At 31.7% G+C, this 14,592-nt stretch overlaps 1 protein-coding gene and 1 long non-coding RNA gene across 6 annotated transcripts in view; one reads left to right on the plus strand and one right to left on the minus strand.

The window, feature by feature from the left end:
• The window catches only part of LOC124425003 (solute carrier organic anion transporter family member 74D), a 95,710-nt gene that overhangs the window by 48,585 nt on the left and 32,533 nt on the right, over positions 1–14,592 (plus strand). For 3 of the 5 annotated variants that reach the window (XM_046964738.1, XM_046964736.1, XM_046964737.1), the window contains one exon: positions 11,905–12,062. The gene's annotated coding sequence lies outside the window, so the exon portion shown is untranslated. Of the gene's footprint in view, positions 1–3,365; positions 3,550–6,410; positions 6,430–11,904; positions 12,063–14,592 lie in introns of those variants that run through there. The other 2 variants (XM_046964739.1, XM_046964740.1) reach the window with 2 other exon arrangements.
• On the minus strand, positions 1,936–7,806 carry LOC124425011. The gene is made up of 3 exons (XR_006942410.1): positions 7,241–7,806; positions 4,731–4,990; positions 1,936–2,712 (listed from the first exon to the last, which is right to left on the minus strand). It is a non-coding gene; the product is annotated as an uncharacterized LOC124425011 (long non-coding RNA).

Genomic DNA, 14,592 nt, shown 5'->3' on the forward strand with positions numbered 1-14,592 from the left:
CAATAAGAACCAGAATGACGCATGCGCAGAGCCGTGAAATCGATAGAGATATATAGGTTAACCTCTACCTACAAACTCGGAGAAACGAAGTACAGGTTTTAACGAACACGAAGAACGTAAAGAAAATAATCAAAAAATCGAATGGAAATACATTTATACGCGTGCCTCACATACATATACAATACATACGTACGTACATAATGGGTTAGATATTTTACAAACGATAACAATTTTATTTTCTTTTCTTTTTTTTTTTTTGTTTTTTCGTTTTTATATATGTATTTCTAAATTTAAATCTTACTTTATCTGATCATTAGAGAAATCAACAAATCTCATTTATTTTAACGATAAGACGTCGTTTTAACGATAAAATATGACCTTCCAAAATCATTTCAATTCACTCACTATACGTAGAGATATGTATTTTTTTCAAAGGGGAAAAAAAGAGCTGAAACGTATGTGTATGTGTGTATATATATATATGTATACACATACATGTATAAAACATATATATATAAAAAAAGAAAGATTAAGTCCTCTTATCTTGGTGGAGTCGCATAAGAAAGTGCACCGTTAAAGCGCACGTTGAGAGAACGCGAAAGGTCGTTGGTCGTGCTCGAGAGCGCATTAAGAAGGCGATAAGACATTAAGAACGATAAGGGTAACATTGTCACTGACAGTTATACACGCATCGTCCTCGAAGATTCGTTCTCTTTTTTTTCCTCCTTTTTTTCTCTCTCTCTCTTTTTCTCTCTCTCTCTCGTATTCTTTGCCTGTCCATCACTTTATCTCTCTCTCTCTCTCTCTCTCTCTCTCTTTTTTTCTTTTTATTTCTCGTTGACCCGACACGTCATTTCGTTTTCCATCGTGTATCCCACTCTCTCCAATTCTCATTCATAAAAGTAACCTTCATTTATATCCGCTTATGTGCGTAAAAACGAATTTATTGTGTATATCCGTATAATAAATAAATTAATAAGTAAATAAATATCTACACGAATAAAATTAGAAATTTACTATTTGATCAATATTTAATATCGAGTTAAGCTGTTTCTCTTTTGTTGTTTCCTTATAAAAATAGAAACGATATCATTAACTGCATCGGAATATTCGTATATTATTGACAATTCTTATCAACTCAGTGACATCGTATTGAATATCCGAAAGCAAAGTATAAATATTATTGCACACGGTCGTACCTCGATTTACTTATAGAGAGATAAAAACGATCCCAGATGTGTTCCCGACATATCTCAGATCGAAATGAAAAAAAATATTTTTTTGGAGAACTATAAAAAAAAAAACAAGGCTTGTTGTATTATCGTCGTTGCATGTGTTTCGAAAATAAATTGAATGAAGAAGTAGAAAAAGGGAAATAGTGTAATATATTAGATGTATTGAAAAAATTAATAGTTACTATGTAAAATATTAATCAGTGACAATTGAAACGATTGATTATTTTGATAAAAAAAAATTATCAAAGATAATTTATTTTCAAGGTGGATTGTAACTATAATAAATGACCGATGTCTGTCTGTGGGTGTATGTGTGTGTGTGTGTGTGTATTGTTTATGTGCACTATAGGACACCCGTTAGATGGCAAATAAAGCGTGCGATACATTTTTCTACTTTCTCCGAGACTGAGATTGTGCCGAAGCCTTGGGGAAAATATATCGCAAGACAAAACTCGACTTGGTTTCATTTGGCATACACAGTGACCGAGAAACGGCGGCCATTTTTAAAGCACCTACGTTTTATTATTACTCTCGGAATATAATCCTCAAAAAGAAAAAAAAAAAAAAAAAAGAAAAAGAAACAGAGGGGAAAAAAGAAACATGAATTATTATTTCGTTCGTATTTTCAGTTTCCTCTTTTTTCTTCTTATTTTTTTTCTTTTTCTTTTTTTTTTTTTTCTTTCCTTTTTTTCGTTTCACTTACAAATCAATATTTATAATTTTCAAATTAGAAATTTCTCACATTTACCTATTTGCAGATTTTTAATCATATTCTATGTAAAATTTGGATTTGTTCTAATAAGAAATATTTTAACGCGATAAAACTGGAACGATTAGAAAAATTAGATCTTCTTTTTTTTCTTCTTCTTCTTCTTCTTTTTCTTTCTTTTTTTTTTTTTTTGCATTCTCTTTATAATTTCTATAAGAAATGGAAAATTATTTTATTGGCGAACGATATGCGACAACTTATTTGCGACGTTCTCTCGTGTTTTTCGTTGGAAAAAGCCGATATATCGGTCTATCGATCGAAGTATTTTTAGTAGGCGGATAAAATGATGACCGGTGCTCGTCACCGTTTTTTCTTTTTTCCTTCTTTTTTTTTTCTTTCCTTTTTTTTTCCGCGAATAACCTACATAATCAAAGTAGAGCAACTGAGAATCGTCTCCGTCTCCGTCTCCGTTGTCTTCGTCGTCGTCGTCGTCGTCGTCGTCATCGTAGTCGTTGAGGGATCGTTGGCTCGTTAGACGCAAGGCTGTTTGCATCGACTCAAAGTCGTTGACCTACTCACGTCGACTCGTTTCCGCGCGAACGCTCGGCCGCGTCCTTGCGATCGTCATCCTCGTCATCATCATCATCATCATCATCATCATCATCATCATCATCATCATCATCATCATCCACATCATCCTTATCATCCTCATCCTCATCATCCCCCATCGTCAACGTCGTCTTCGTCATCTCGTTGTCATAAACGTTACTATTACATATAAACGATGAACTTCTATTTCCATTATGATTTTCAAAACAATTTTAGATCGCTAAAAATTTCCCGATAATTTTTATTTTAAAATTAACGTTCATCTTACTATCGATCGATACGAAAAGATTTCGACTTGAATTTAATCGAGTACGTAAATACATATACATATACATATACATATATATATATATATATATGTATATATATGTATATATATATATATATATAAAACATTAACGGCTGAGTTATAGGACGTTCTTGCCACATGCAAGAGATAGGTATGTATGCGTGATGTTTCGCAAGTGGTTTATGAAAATGCACGTACTACGCGTTATTATTAACTTACTACCGTGGGTAACACATTAAAAGTCGAAGTTTCGATACTACTAAGGAAATTTATGAGATACGTACGTACAGTAATTACATATATACATATATACATATATACATATATACATATATATATATATATATATATATGTATATATTTATATCATGTGTTATCATATATCTCGATCGTGTTTCTCTTTTTTAAAAGGAACATGAAAAAAAAAGAACAGATAAAAAATGAAAAATAAAAAAAAAAAAGAAAAACAAAGAACTAAAAAAAAAAAAGAAAAGGAAAAATAAAATAAAATGGTTATTGCATCATTGAAATTATTTTTCAGTTCTGAATAATTCGCCTCAATGGGAGGAGGGTAGACGATGGTTCGATTAGTGGGTGGAGAGAATGAGAGAAAAGAAATATAGTGCGAGTCAACGAGGTGAAATAGTGCTAGAGAGATGCTTGAGGCGAACCACATGACCTGAACTCTGTGGATTGGTGTCAAATCGGTAACTACCGACGTTCTACTTGAAAAATACTACGGAACGGAAGCCTCGAATGTTTTTTTTTTCTTTCTTTCTCTTTTTGTCTTCTTTTTTTTCTTTTTCTATCTTCTTTTTTTTTTTTTTTTAACCGTAGATACGCGTGCAACAAGAGGACTGCGAGAATTTGTTCTTTTTCTTTTTCTTTCTTTTTTTTTTGTCGTTGTTCTTTTTCTATTTCTAATTTCTTCCTTTCTCTTCTTTACGCTTAGATAAATTGATCGACGATAATTAGAACGAGATTTTTTTTCTATTAGTACTTCCTCTCGATCGTGCATCGTTTTCAATGATTAAAATAGCAGATTTAAATTCTCTCAATTGATTTCGTTATTGTATCGTTATCAATCGATTATTTGCGTTATCTCATCGTACGGAGATTTTAAATTGTAGATTTTTATTATCTTCGATCGAAGAAAAGAAAAAAAAAGGTCAAAAAAAAAAAATAGAGCGAAACAAAATAACAAAAAGTTAAAAGAAAAGGAAAGACAAACAAGAAAGCAAGGATATTAAAATATTTCACTTTGAAAGCATTATAATCGGTTTAAGTGGTTGGAGACATTTGTTCTTTTTTTGTTCTTTTTTCTTTTTTTTTCTTTTTTTCTCCCCCATTTCATTTCTTACATTTTTCCTCAATGATATCTTTATCGCTATCTTTTCTCTCGGTATCTTTATCCAAAAGATAAACTTCCCTCGTCCCAGATTCGTAAATTGCGTTGTCGACGTTGAAACTTTTAATTACACGACCGTCCTATATGCATACACGAGCGAATAGGACACAACAAGAATGTTACTATTATAATTTGAAAAATACGTGGCCTTTTTCTTTCTTTTTTTTTTTTTTTTTTTTTTTGTTATCCCCCACTTTGAGAATGAAATTTATGTAGATCAAAGGAAGGAAGAAGAAGAGAAAGGAAAAACTGCGAAGGAATTTTATGAATTTTACTAATTGCCATCGTAAACGTATAAAAGTTCTTCTTCGTGCTCGTATTGTTATTACTCGAGTACAAAAAGAAGGAGAAGAAAATTTTTCCCAATTAGAATCATGAGTCTTTTTTGATGACAGAAGAAAATTTTTTCCTAATTAGTATCATGACTCGTTTTCGATGACAGAAGAAAATAATTTTCCTCGGATAAGAATGATCTTTTACCTGTGAATTTTTCATTTCATTTATTCACTGCAATTAAAATTAAAATGATGATTATTTTAGCGGGAGAAGAACCACTGCTCGTTCCCATTTCTCCTTTCAGTAGTCACTCGTTGGATCGGCGCTCGCGTAACGGCAACGAAAGTGCTCTGACGACGATATCGACCTCTTCCTCCTCCTTCTCCTCCTCTTCCTTCTCCTCCTTCAATCTCCTTCAATCTCCGCCAACCACCGCCAAACCTCTTCCAATCTCCTCCAACCTCCTAGACACGATGAAAAAGATTCTCAATAATACATTAACAATAATCTCGTTTTTACACGATCCTTATATAAATTGTTCGAATAAATTTCAAACTTTAACCATTTTTCTTAACCATTGATTTATACTTTCTTTTTTAGAAAATATCTGATCTTTATTAAGGCGTATCATATTTTATATTATACATACATATAATATCTCTGATATATATATATATATATATAAAAAGAAAAGAAAGATTATATGTCAGAGAATGATTAGTTTTGAATGGGAACACTTATGATAATAAATTTACAAAGTGCAATGTATGATCATTGGAAAAAGTGATAAGTTGATAATATATGTATATATATATGTCTGGTCCCATTGGATTTAGAAAATTTATATATATACGTACATACATACATTATATACATATATATATATATATATATATATATATATATATATATATATATATACAAAAAGAGAATAGCAATGTTGAATATATCACCGTAGTTTTGTCAAATCATGTTATGATCAAAATTTGATTTCTACCTTTACTCTTTTATCCGCCCACCACCAGAGATATATCGCCTTCGTTATCTCTCTCTTTCTCTCTCTCTCTCTCTCTCTTTTTCTTTCTCTTTATCTTACATCTCAATGATCATGAAAAGTGCAATGTACGATATGAAATCGTTTCGTATAACGTCGCGTACGTATTATCTCTCTTTCCACATCAAAATTTACGATAAAATTTAGATGAAAATGTATGAAGAAAAAAATGAAAATTATTTCGAAGAGAAATGAAACAAAAAAAAAAAAAATAAATGAAAAGAAATGGGCGGGAAAATTTTTCAATGCATATTTTTCATCGATAATGGAGATTATTATCTAAAAATTGGGGATTTAAATGGAAAGAAAGAAAGGTAGAGATAAGTGATAGAGAGAAAGAGAAAGATGAAAGGGAAAGAAGAAATTTTTTAAAGCGTGTCAGATTAATTGAGATCACGTGAACTAATTAAAAATATTTTGTAACGGCGCCATTCGATAGTACGTATCGCGCGTTAAGCACGCAGTTGCGATTTATTATTTAAACGATAAAATGACGCCACCCTTGGCAGAGAGTCACGGACGAAGAGAAGAAAAACGATTGTATCGAGTATGGAGGAGGCATAAACGCGAGACTAACGCGTTTGACGAGAGTTCGCGAAAAAGTATTGTCAGCTGTGTTCACTCGCTTAGAGAAACACGCGTTAAAGTGTTTTCGGATGTTTTGGTGTAAAATTGTCTTTGATAATGTGCTATTTTAAGTGTCAAAATAATTGACAAGCATATCTTGTTTGTTCTTTTTTCTTTTTCTTTTTTCTTTCTTCTTTTCTTTTTTTTTTCTTTTTTTTTTTTTTTCTTCTTGTTCAGGACATGATTCCTCTTACAAGGCAGCATAGAATGTTTGCGACGAAGGTTAGTAATATGTTTCTTCGGGGTTTTTTCTTTCTTTTTTATTATTATTATTATTTTTTTTTTTTTTTTCTTTTTTTTTTAAGAGATATTTTCAAATGTAGAATCTTTGTCCTATTTATTGAAATGGGTATTTTATTTTTATTTTTTTTTTCATTTTGACGACGGAAGCTGCAACGGACGAAGTGTGCTGATAGCGTGCATAGAAATAAGATTAATCTCTAAGCTTTGATAAAATATATGTATATGTATATCTATATCATATATAAAATATATATATATATATATATATATGTCTAGTTTTATTTGTATTTATAATATATTATATATTCATATATAAATATATATATATATACATATATATATATATATATATATATATATATATATATATATAAGTATATAATTTCGAATTTTTTATAGTTCGATCAAATTTTGATATATTATCATTTTCTTCGATATATATATACATATATATATATATATAAATATATTTTATATATATTATATATATTATATATGTATATATATATATATATATATATATATATATATATATATATATATATATATATATATACAGAGGCAGAAAAAGAGGAAGAAAATTATGCTACATATATAATTCATATAATACATATAGTACATAGATAGTATTACACCATATTATACTTTTATATATATATATATATATATATATATATATATATATATATATATATATAATGTTTTAACATAAAAGAAATAAATTTAAAATAGGATAATTAATATGAATTTTTTAAATTTGTAAATAGAACTATTGAAAAAGTGTATTCACTTTGGATCCATTCGCTTTGAAAGTTTAAATAATGAATGCTTTCTGGTCGAACTCAAGTATGGAAACTGGCTTCTTATTTCATCGTGAGAGTAGATAAGGCTCCTTCCGTTCGTTCGTTCGTTCGTTCGTTCATTCGGTTGGATGCGATTCGACGCGTCGAAGAAGGAGAAGTGAGAGAGAAAGAGAGACAGATAGACAGACAGACAGAAAAAAGAGAGAGAGAGAGAGAGAGAGAGAGAGAGAGAGAGCGCCGGCGCGCCGCGCGTCGGTTTCTTGTTTTCCACTCCGGCGATTTATCCGTCGACCTCGCGGTGCGATGACTGGCTCTAAGGTCAAGCGCGTATTTCGCACTCTCGGCCGCACGCGCCTGCCATGAAAACTCCTCCGCGCGCGTTCGAGATTTTATTCCTATCTCATTCGAGGAAAACGATCGTATTTTCGAGAGACTCGCGTTTTTCTTTCTTTCTTCCTTCCTTACCTTCTTTCTTTCTTTCTATTTTCCTTTCTTACTTACTTACTTAATTTTTTTTATCCTTCGCTTTCTCTTTTCTTCTCTCTTCTTTCTTTTTTTTTTCTTTTCTTTTCTTTTTTTTTTTTTTTTTTTTTAACTGCAATCGATGCAATCAATATTACTTCTCTCTTGTATGTACTTACGATTGGTGAATCCTTTTTTTTTTTTTGATCCATCTTTTTAATGATCAACCTGATAATTTTGGCAGACATTTGTTATGAATCAATAGCTTTCAACATTCGATAAGTATTTTAAATGAATATAATTAATATTTATATTAAAATATCGGTATTTAAAATGTATAAATGACTTAACCCTGACGCAATCCTGATGCAATCCTGACGCAAACCTGAGGCAACTCTAACACTTAATTATCTACATTGATCGAAATATTCATATATATATATATATATATATATATATACATTTTTTTTACAAAATACTTATCATTGATTGATAAAAGAATTGAACGAATAAATAGAGGCGATTAATTTTCATTTATTTTTTCTAACTCCAAAACTATAATGTGTTTTATTTTAAGAATGAAATTTATGCATTAAAAAGAAAAAAAAAAAGAAAGAAAAAGAAAAAGAAAAAAAAATAAGGAACAAAGTTCGTGAACTTTTCAAATGACCCTCATATACATATATACGAACGTATATTTAAGAAGGATAAAATTTACAATGCAACGTAGTCAGGAATGGATTAATAAGAAGCTTTAAAGAAGAACACTTGTTCGTTTCGTATCTTAATGTTTTAAAACAATGGACATTAAAAGTAATCAGGCTCGAATATCGATGTTACTTGGGAGCTATTATTCATTTTTGATAAACTTAAAAATTATTAAAAATGATTGAACATATGTGATAAACAAATTGAATATTTAGGATAAAAGAAACGAATGAACGCAAAAGGGAAATTATTTATTTATAATATTAATCGTTCTACACAAAAGATCCTCGGGTTTTACTTACGAGTTTTGAAAAAAAAATCCATGGTGCAGGTGTGTATTAGCGCATGAATTATTATTATTATTATTATTATACTCATTGCAATATAATAATTATTGAAAAAGTCAGTCATTAAAAAAGAAATGCATACGAGAATCATTACGAATTTATAATCCTGTAGAATCTACTCTAGAATGCAAATTCGAATCGTCGCTTTACTCGGATCAAGAAGGGTGAGGTGATGGGTGGGTAAAAGGAAGAGTTGAAGGAGGAGGAAGAGGGGAAGGAAGGCAGTATATAAAGGTGGTAGGGAACGATCGTATGCATATGTCTTTTTCTTTTCTCACTCTCTCTTTCTCTCTCTTTCTCTCTCTTTCTCTCTCTTTAAGAGTCGTTGTATATATGGCTCCGCGATTAAGGCCATGGTCATAACGGCGTGCTGCTGGTGCGCTTATGGATGCGAACGAGTTAAATACCACCTTGCGATTCTAGCCGCTTATCGTTCGCGAGTGTTCGCTCACTAACTTTTCCATAGTAGTAACGTTCGCTTTATCATCGACACCGTTCGCGGTCCCCCTTGCGAAACCCGTTTGAATCGCGCACAGGGTAAATGACTTTTAAACGCGACATAATCTGTAATTAGATTATAACTGCCTATTGGCTCGTATACTCTTTCTTTTATCGTTCGATAATTTTGAATTTTTTATAATTCGATCAAACTTTGATAAATATATATATTAAAATTTTCTTCGATACAACATGTCCGGCATTTTATATTTGTCTTCTTTAATTAATTGAAACTTGAACGATTATTATTGTTATTATTATTATTATTATTACTATTATTATTATTATTTTTCTTTTATTTTTTTTTGTTTGTCGTAGATTTATGCGTTTTTCTTTTTTCGTTATTTTTTTCCTCTTCTTTTTTTTTTTTTTTTTTTTTTTTTTTATCGACAACAATAAAAAAAGAAAGAAAGAAAGGAAAGAAGAATGAAAGAAAATAGAAAAAAGAAAAGAAAAAAAAAGAAAGGATATTAATGTTCCTGGTACTTATCTATGGTTCCATTCTCTATGGATAGGTTCCTCTCGTCGAGAGAGTTCGTCTACCATGGATAATTTCATGAGACGAGCCGTATCCGGTCTCTCACGGAGAGCCGGCTATTATCGCTACCATTTGTTATCGCCGGTTCCTCGTTGAACTATGCCAACTCACTAGCACTAGTTATGTCCGAGTAACGCAACTCTAGAACAGAACGAACGAAACGTCCGTGGAAGGAACGAACGAATCAATGTTTCGTTCGATATGAATCTCTTACATCGTTTCTCTTCATCCTACTCCTCCTACTTCTCCTCCATCTTTTCCTTTTCATACTTCTCTTTCTCTTCCTCTCTTTTCCATTACGTTCTTTCGTACGAGTTGGTTACGATACGAAAAAAAGAAAAAAAAAATTAAAAAAAAGAAAATGCAAAATAAAAGAAAAAGAATAGTTGCCTGTGACTCGTCGTTTTCTCAAAGGGAATCGATAGTATACGCGTACGCGTGGGGTAGACAAGAAAGAAACAAAACAAAACAAAAAAAAATAGAAAAAAAGGAAAGGAAAGAATTTTGTGATTCTTATCGTTGAAATTACTTTTCCGTCGAACGAAACGACAACGAATTCGACAAATATGAATTTTTGAATTGCCCTTTACACGCGCGTCCGTGATGATGAAATCATCTATATTATCTGAAATATAGATAATTAATTCTTATCGACGAATTCTGTAGAAAGAGACAGAGATACATAGACGGAAACAAACAAACAGAGAGAGAGAGAGAGAGAGAGAAAGAGAGAGAAATCGAACGATTGAACTCATCCCGTGTTGTCGAAAAATTCGTTTGGATCTTGGGAGAGTATTTTTTGTTGGTGGGGGAAAGAGACTCTCACGCGATTTATACAGGCCGAACACGTCCCGGAGACGTGTCCTTTCCGAATAAAAAGGACGGGTTGTCCTTTCTCTTTCTTTCACTTTCACATTAGTTCTTTCGCCGTGAGGACTTAGAATAGGACCTACATATAATATCAATATCAAAAATCGAACAGACTAAGGTAATTAATTGTTTAAACGATTTCGAACGAAAATCACGTTTAAAATCATCGAACGAAATTTCGTCGAATTTTTCAATGTATCCGTATACACGCATAAACATGCGTATACTTGCAGATGCATACACACGTACACTCGTACACACACACACACACACACACACGTACACAGAGACACATATTCACCCTCTCTCTCTCCCTCTATCTCTTTTTCTCATTCGCTTGGCACTCTACAACTCTCCTGCTTATTCGTGTGTCTCTTCTCTCATTCGTGCTCGAACGTTCATGCCACGATGGGGCCAAATAACTCCGAGAGGTAAACGACATCCACACGCGCATAGCCTACGCCTTCTTCTTCTTCCTCCTCCCCCTCCTCCCCCCTCCTCCTCCTCCTCCTTCTCCTCCCTTCCTCTCCTCTACTCTCCTCTCCTCTCCTCTCTTCTACACTCCTCGTCTTGTCTCGCCTTGCCTCTCGTCTCTCGTCTCTCGTCTCTTCGTTTCGTTTCTTCTTTCGAAAGACAGCCCGATTAGACGGTCCACGTTGTTAGTCTCGCCTTGGCCCGTCCGGCTTTTAACGGAATCCATCTTCTCTCTCTTTTTTTTCTTTTCCTTTTTCTTTTACTTTTATTGTCCACCTCCCGCTTCCCTTCTCTCTCTTTTACCCCACCCTCTGCCTCCCTCCCTCCCTCCCTCCCTCCCTCCCTCCGTACACTCTCTTCGTTCATCTAAGGCGTCCACTTCAGAATTTTCTCTTTCATCGTTCGTATCTTCGATTTACGTGTAAATATTTCAAACAATAGGTATTAGAAGCCGAAAACATTCGCCCAATTTATTAATTATATTAATTTTGTTAATTTTTATTAATTTTTGTTAATTTTTGTTAATTTGTTCCTTTTTTTTTCTTTCTTTCTTTCTTTCTTTTGCTATTAATTTAATTAAAGGAAAAAAAAAAATATATATATATATATTATATATAAATTATATATCGTATATTGTATTATATTTATAATTATAATATAAAAATATATATTATATATATATTTTTGTTTTGTTTTGTTTTAATCGTAAAAAATCAATACCAATAATTTTTTATTTTGTTTCTTTATGTTATAGTGCATCGTACGTGGATGTTACACATTTGCTTCGAACGAAGAATACAGCATCGAGACGCGAATGTCCGATCGTTCCACGTATTTCAGTGTTTCGTAAAAGTTTCTGTGTTTTTGAAAGGCGTCAACGATCAACTAGCACGTTTTCCTCCGATTGTTCAGGTAAATGTCAACATATTAATATCGAAAAAAATTCAATGTGTTTCCTCTCGAACTTATTTAACCGTCTACAATGGCGTATAATCGAAAAATTTCACATCCTCTTCAATTCATTCCTGTCCCACCCTCCCCTCGCCCCCTCCACCGTCATTTTGTCGTTTTTGTCTCCTTTTTTTTTCCTTTTTCTTTTTCTTTTTATCCACACAAATTTAATTAAACGTTAAATACTACGTAAAACGATGTTCTCAAATGTGTCCCTTTTATTAAATGATACAATTTCAATACTCGATAAGGCTAATGAAATATAATCGTACTGTTATAAAATAATATCACGAGTATTACAATTATATAATTTTCTTGTAAGCGTGAAATGAAAAGAAGAGGGAAGAAAAGAAAAAAAGAAAAAAAAAAGAAAAGAAAGAAAGAAAAGGAAAGAAATAAAATTGATTTCTAAAGGATATTTAATCAATGATAATCGTCGTTCTCTCATCGAGGCGATTAAATGACGTTCGTTTCGAAATCACGCGATCGAGTAAATAGGGTTGAAAAAAAAAAGAAAAAAAAAGGATGATGAAGAAGAAGAAGAAGAAGAAGAAAAAGAACTTGTCATCGAAAAGTCGTCTCGGTTAGCTCTTTGATCGTGCAATAAGGACTGATTAGGAAGGAGCGCGCGCGCGCGCGCGCACGCCCCCACCCATTTACCAACGAGCTCGTTGTGGCGCATCAACGAAGTTTGTGGGTGAGAGAACGCGCGGGAGATTCCGTATGTGGGTGGACTCGAGGTGTGCGAGCTGGTTATTCCCAGAGATGGAAGTGGGTCAGTAGCAGGCGGCTGTGCGAACGCTACGAGGAGTAAGAGCACTCGAACGGGTTGAAACGAGTAGGAAATGTTGCTAGATCACACATAAAAAAGAAAGAAAAAAAAAAAAGAAAAAGAAAGAAAGAGAGAAAAAAAAAGAGAAAGTCATAGGATAGCACACGTAAAAGAAAAAAGAATCATTAGGTGTCATGACTTGTTATTTTTTTTTCTTTTTTTTTTTTTTTTTTTTTTTTTTTTTGTTTCTTCTCTTTTCTCTTTCTTTTTTTCTACCGACAAATTCACATTTTTTTTTCTTTTTCTTTTCTTTTCTTCTTTTTTCATTACGCTGCGAATTTTATTACGTTGCGAAAAGACAAATTTCTGAGATAATTTCTTTCTTTTTCTGTTCTTTTTTTTCTTTTCTTTTCTTTTGTTTTCTTTTCTTTTGAATTTACAATTTCACGGTAAAAATATAAACATTTCCAAGACAATTATGATGATGACACGGAATGAATATTTTCTAATTATTATTATTATTATTATTATTATTATTATTATTATTATTATTATTATTATTATTCTTTTATTTAATTAGCAATTAATCTTAAAGGCGAATAATTTTTTCAGACGATTTTTCGAATAATCTGAATGGACAGATTTAAATTATATTATTAATTTGCAATTGGTATTTCTTTAAAGGCAAACAATTTCATAATGATTTCGCATGGAACGATCTTAATTATTTTCCAATTTTCAATTTCATTGGGGGGAGGGGGAGGAGAAAAAAAAGAAAGAAAAAAATGAATGAAAAAAAAAAAAAAAGAAAGAATTTGTTGAAAGACAATTTATCAATGAATTAGAATGGAAAAAAATTTGTATCATTTCGTAGTCTCATTTATCGAACGAATGAACTGATTTTACTTTTCTTCCTTTCTTTCTTTCTTTTTTTCTTATGCATTCACGTAAAATATAAATAAAGTATCACCGATCGTGCGCACACATAAGACTTTATAATATTAAATATAAATAAGAGAGAAATGAACACACGAGAGAGCGACTGTAGGTCGTTTACGACCCACTTCTCGAACGCGCCCTACAATCGAACGTTCATTATTGATCGCATCTACGATTTCTATAGAAGCATCGTGCGAAACGAATCGGTATCGAGCGGTAGGTACTCGGCTTCGAGGAGTGCAGCTCCAACGATGGCTTTTGATACCGTTTCGGAAGCGACTCTCGACGAGTACCCTTGAGGAATCGATATCCCACTGACTCTTTTCTAAAGTAAAAAAGCAATAATAGACTACAGAATAAGGGGTACCATCTTTTTTTTTTTTTTATTTCATTATTTCTTTTATTTTTTTTTTATTATTATTTTTTATTATTATTATTTTTTATTATTATTATTATTATTATTATTATTATTATTATTATTATTATTTTTATATTATAATAATTTTTTCTTTCTTTTTTTATCCCTTCCCGCCTCCCTTGAATATCTCTATCCGTAATATTTTAAATATGTATATTTTGATAAATTTATTAACGTCTAGATATTTTATATTCGTATCGAAATATAAGGGTTATAAAGTAAATAATATTATACCATAATAGTGATACCATTTCTTTTATTAATATTGTAATGACATAAATTTTATACACGTTTTATCGTTCAAAAATAACATCTTTGTCGTTTTCGTAATATGACAGTGAAAAGTACAATAGTGCAGAATA

The sequence above is a fragment of the Vespa crabro genome, chromosome 6 (genome assembly GCF_910589235.1).
Source record: "Vespa crabro chromosome 6, iyVesCrab1.2, whole genome shotgun sequence".
Classification (NCBI taxonomy): domain Eukaryota; kingdom Metazoa; phylum Arthropoda; class Insecta; order Hymenoptera; family Vespidae; genus Vespa; species Vespa crabro.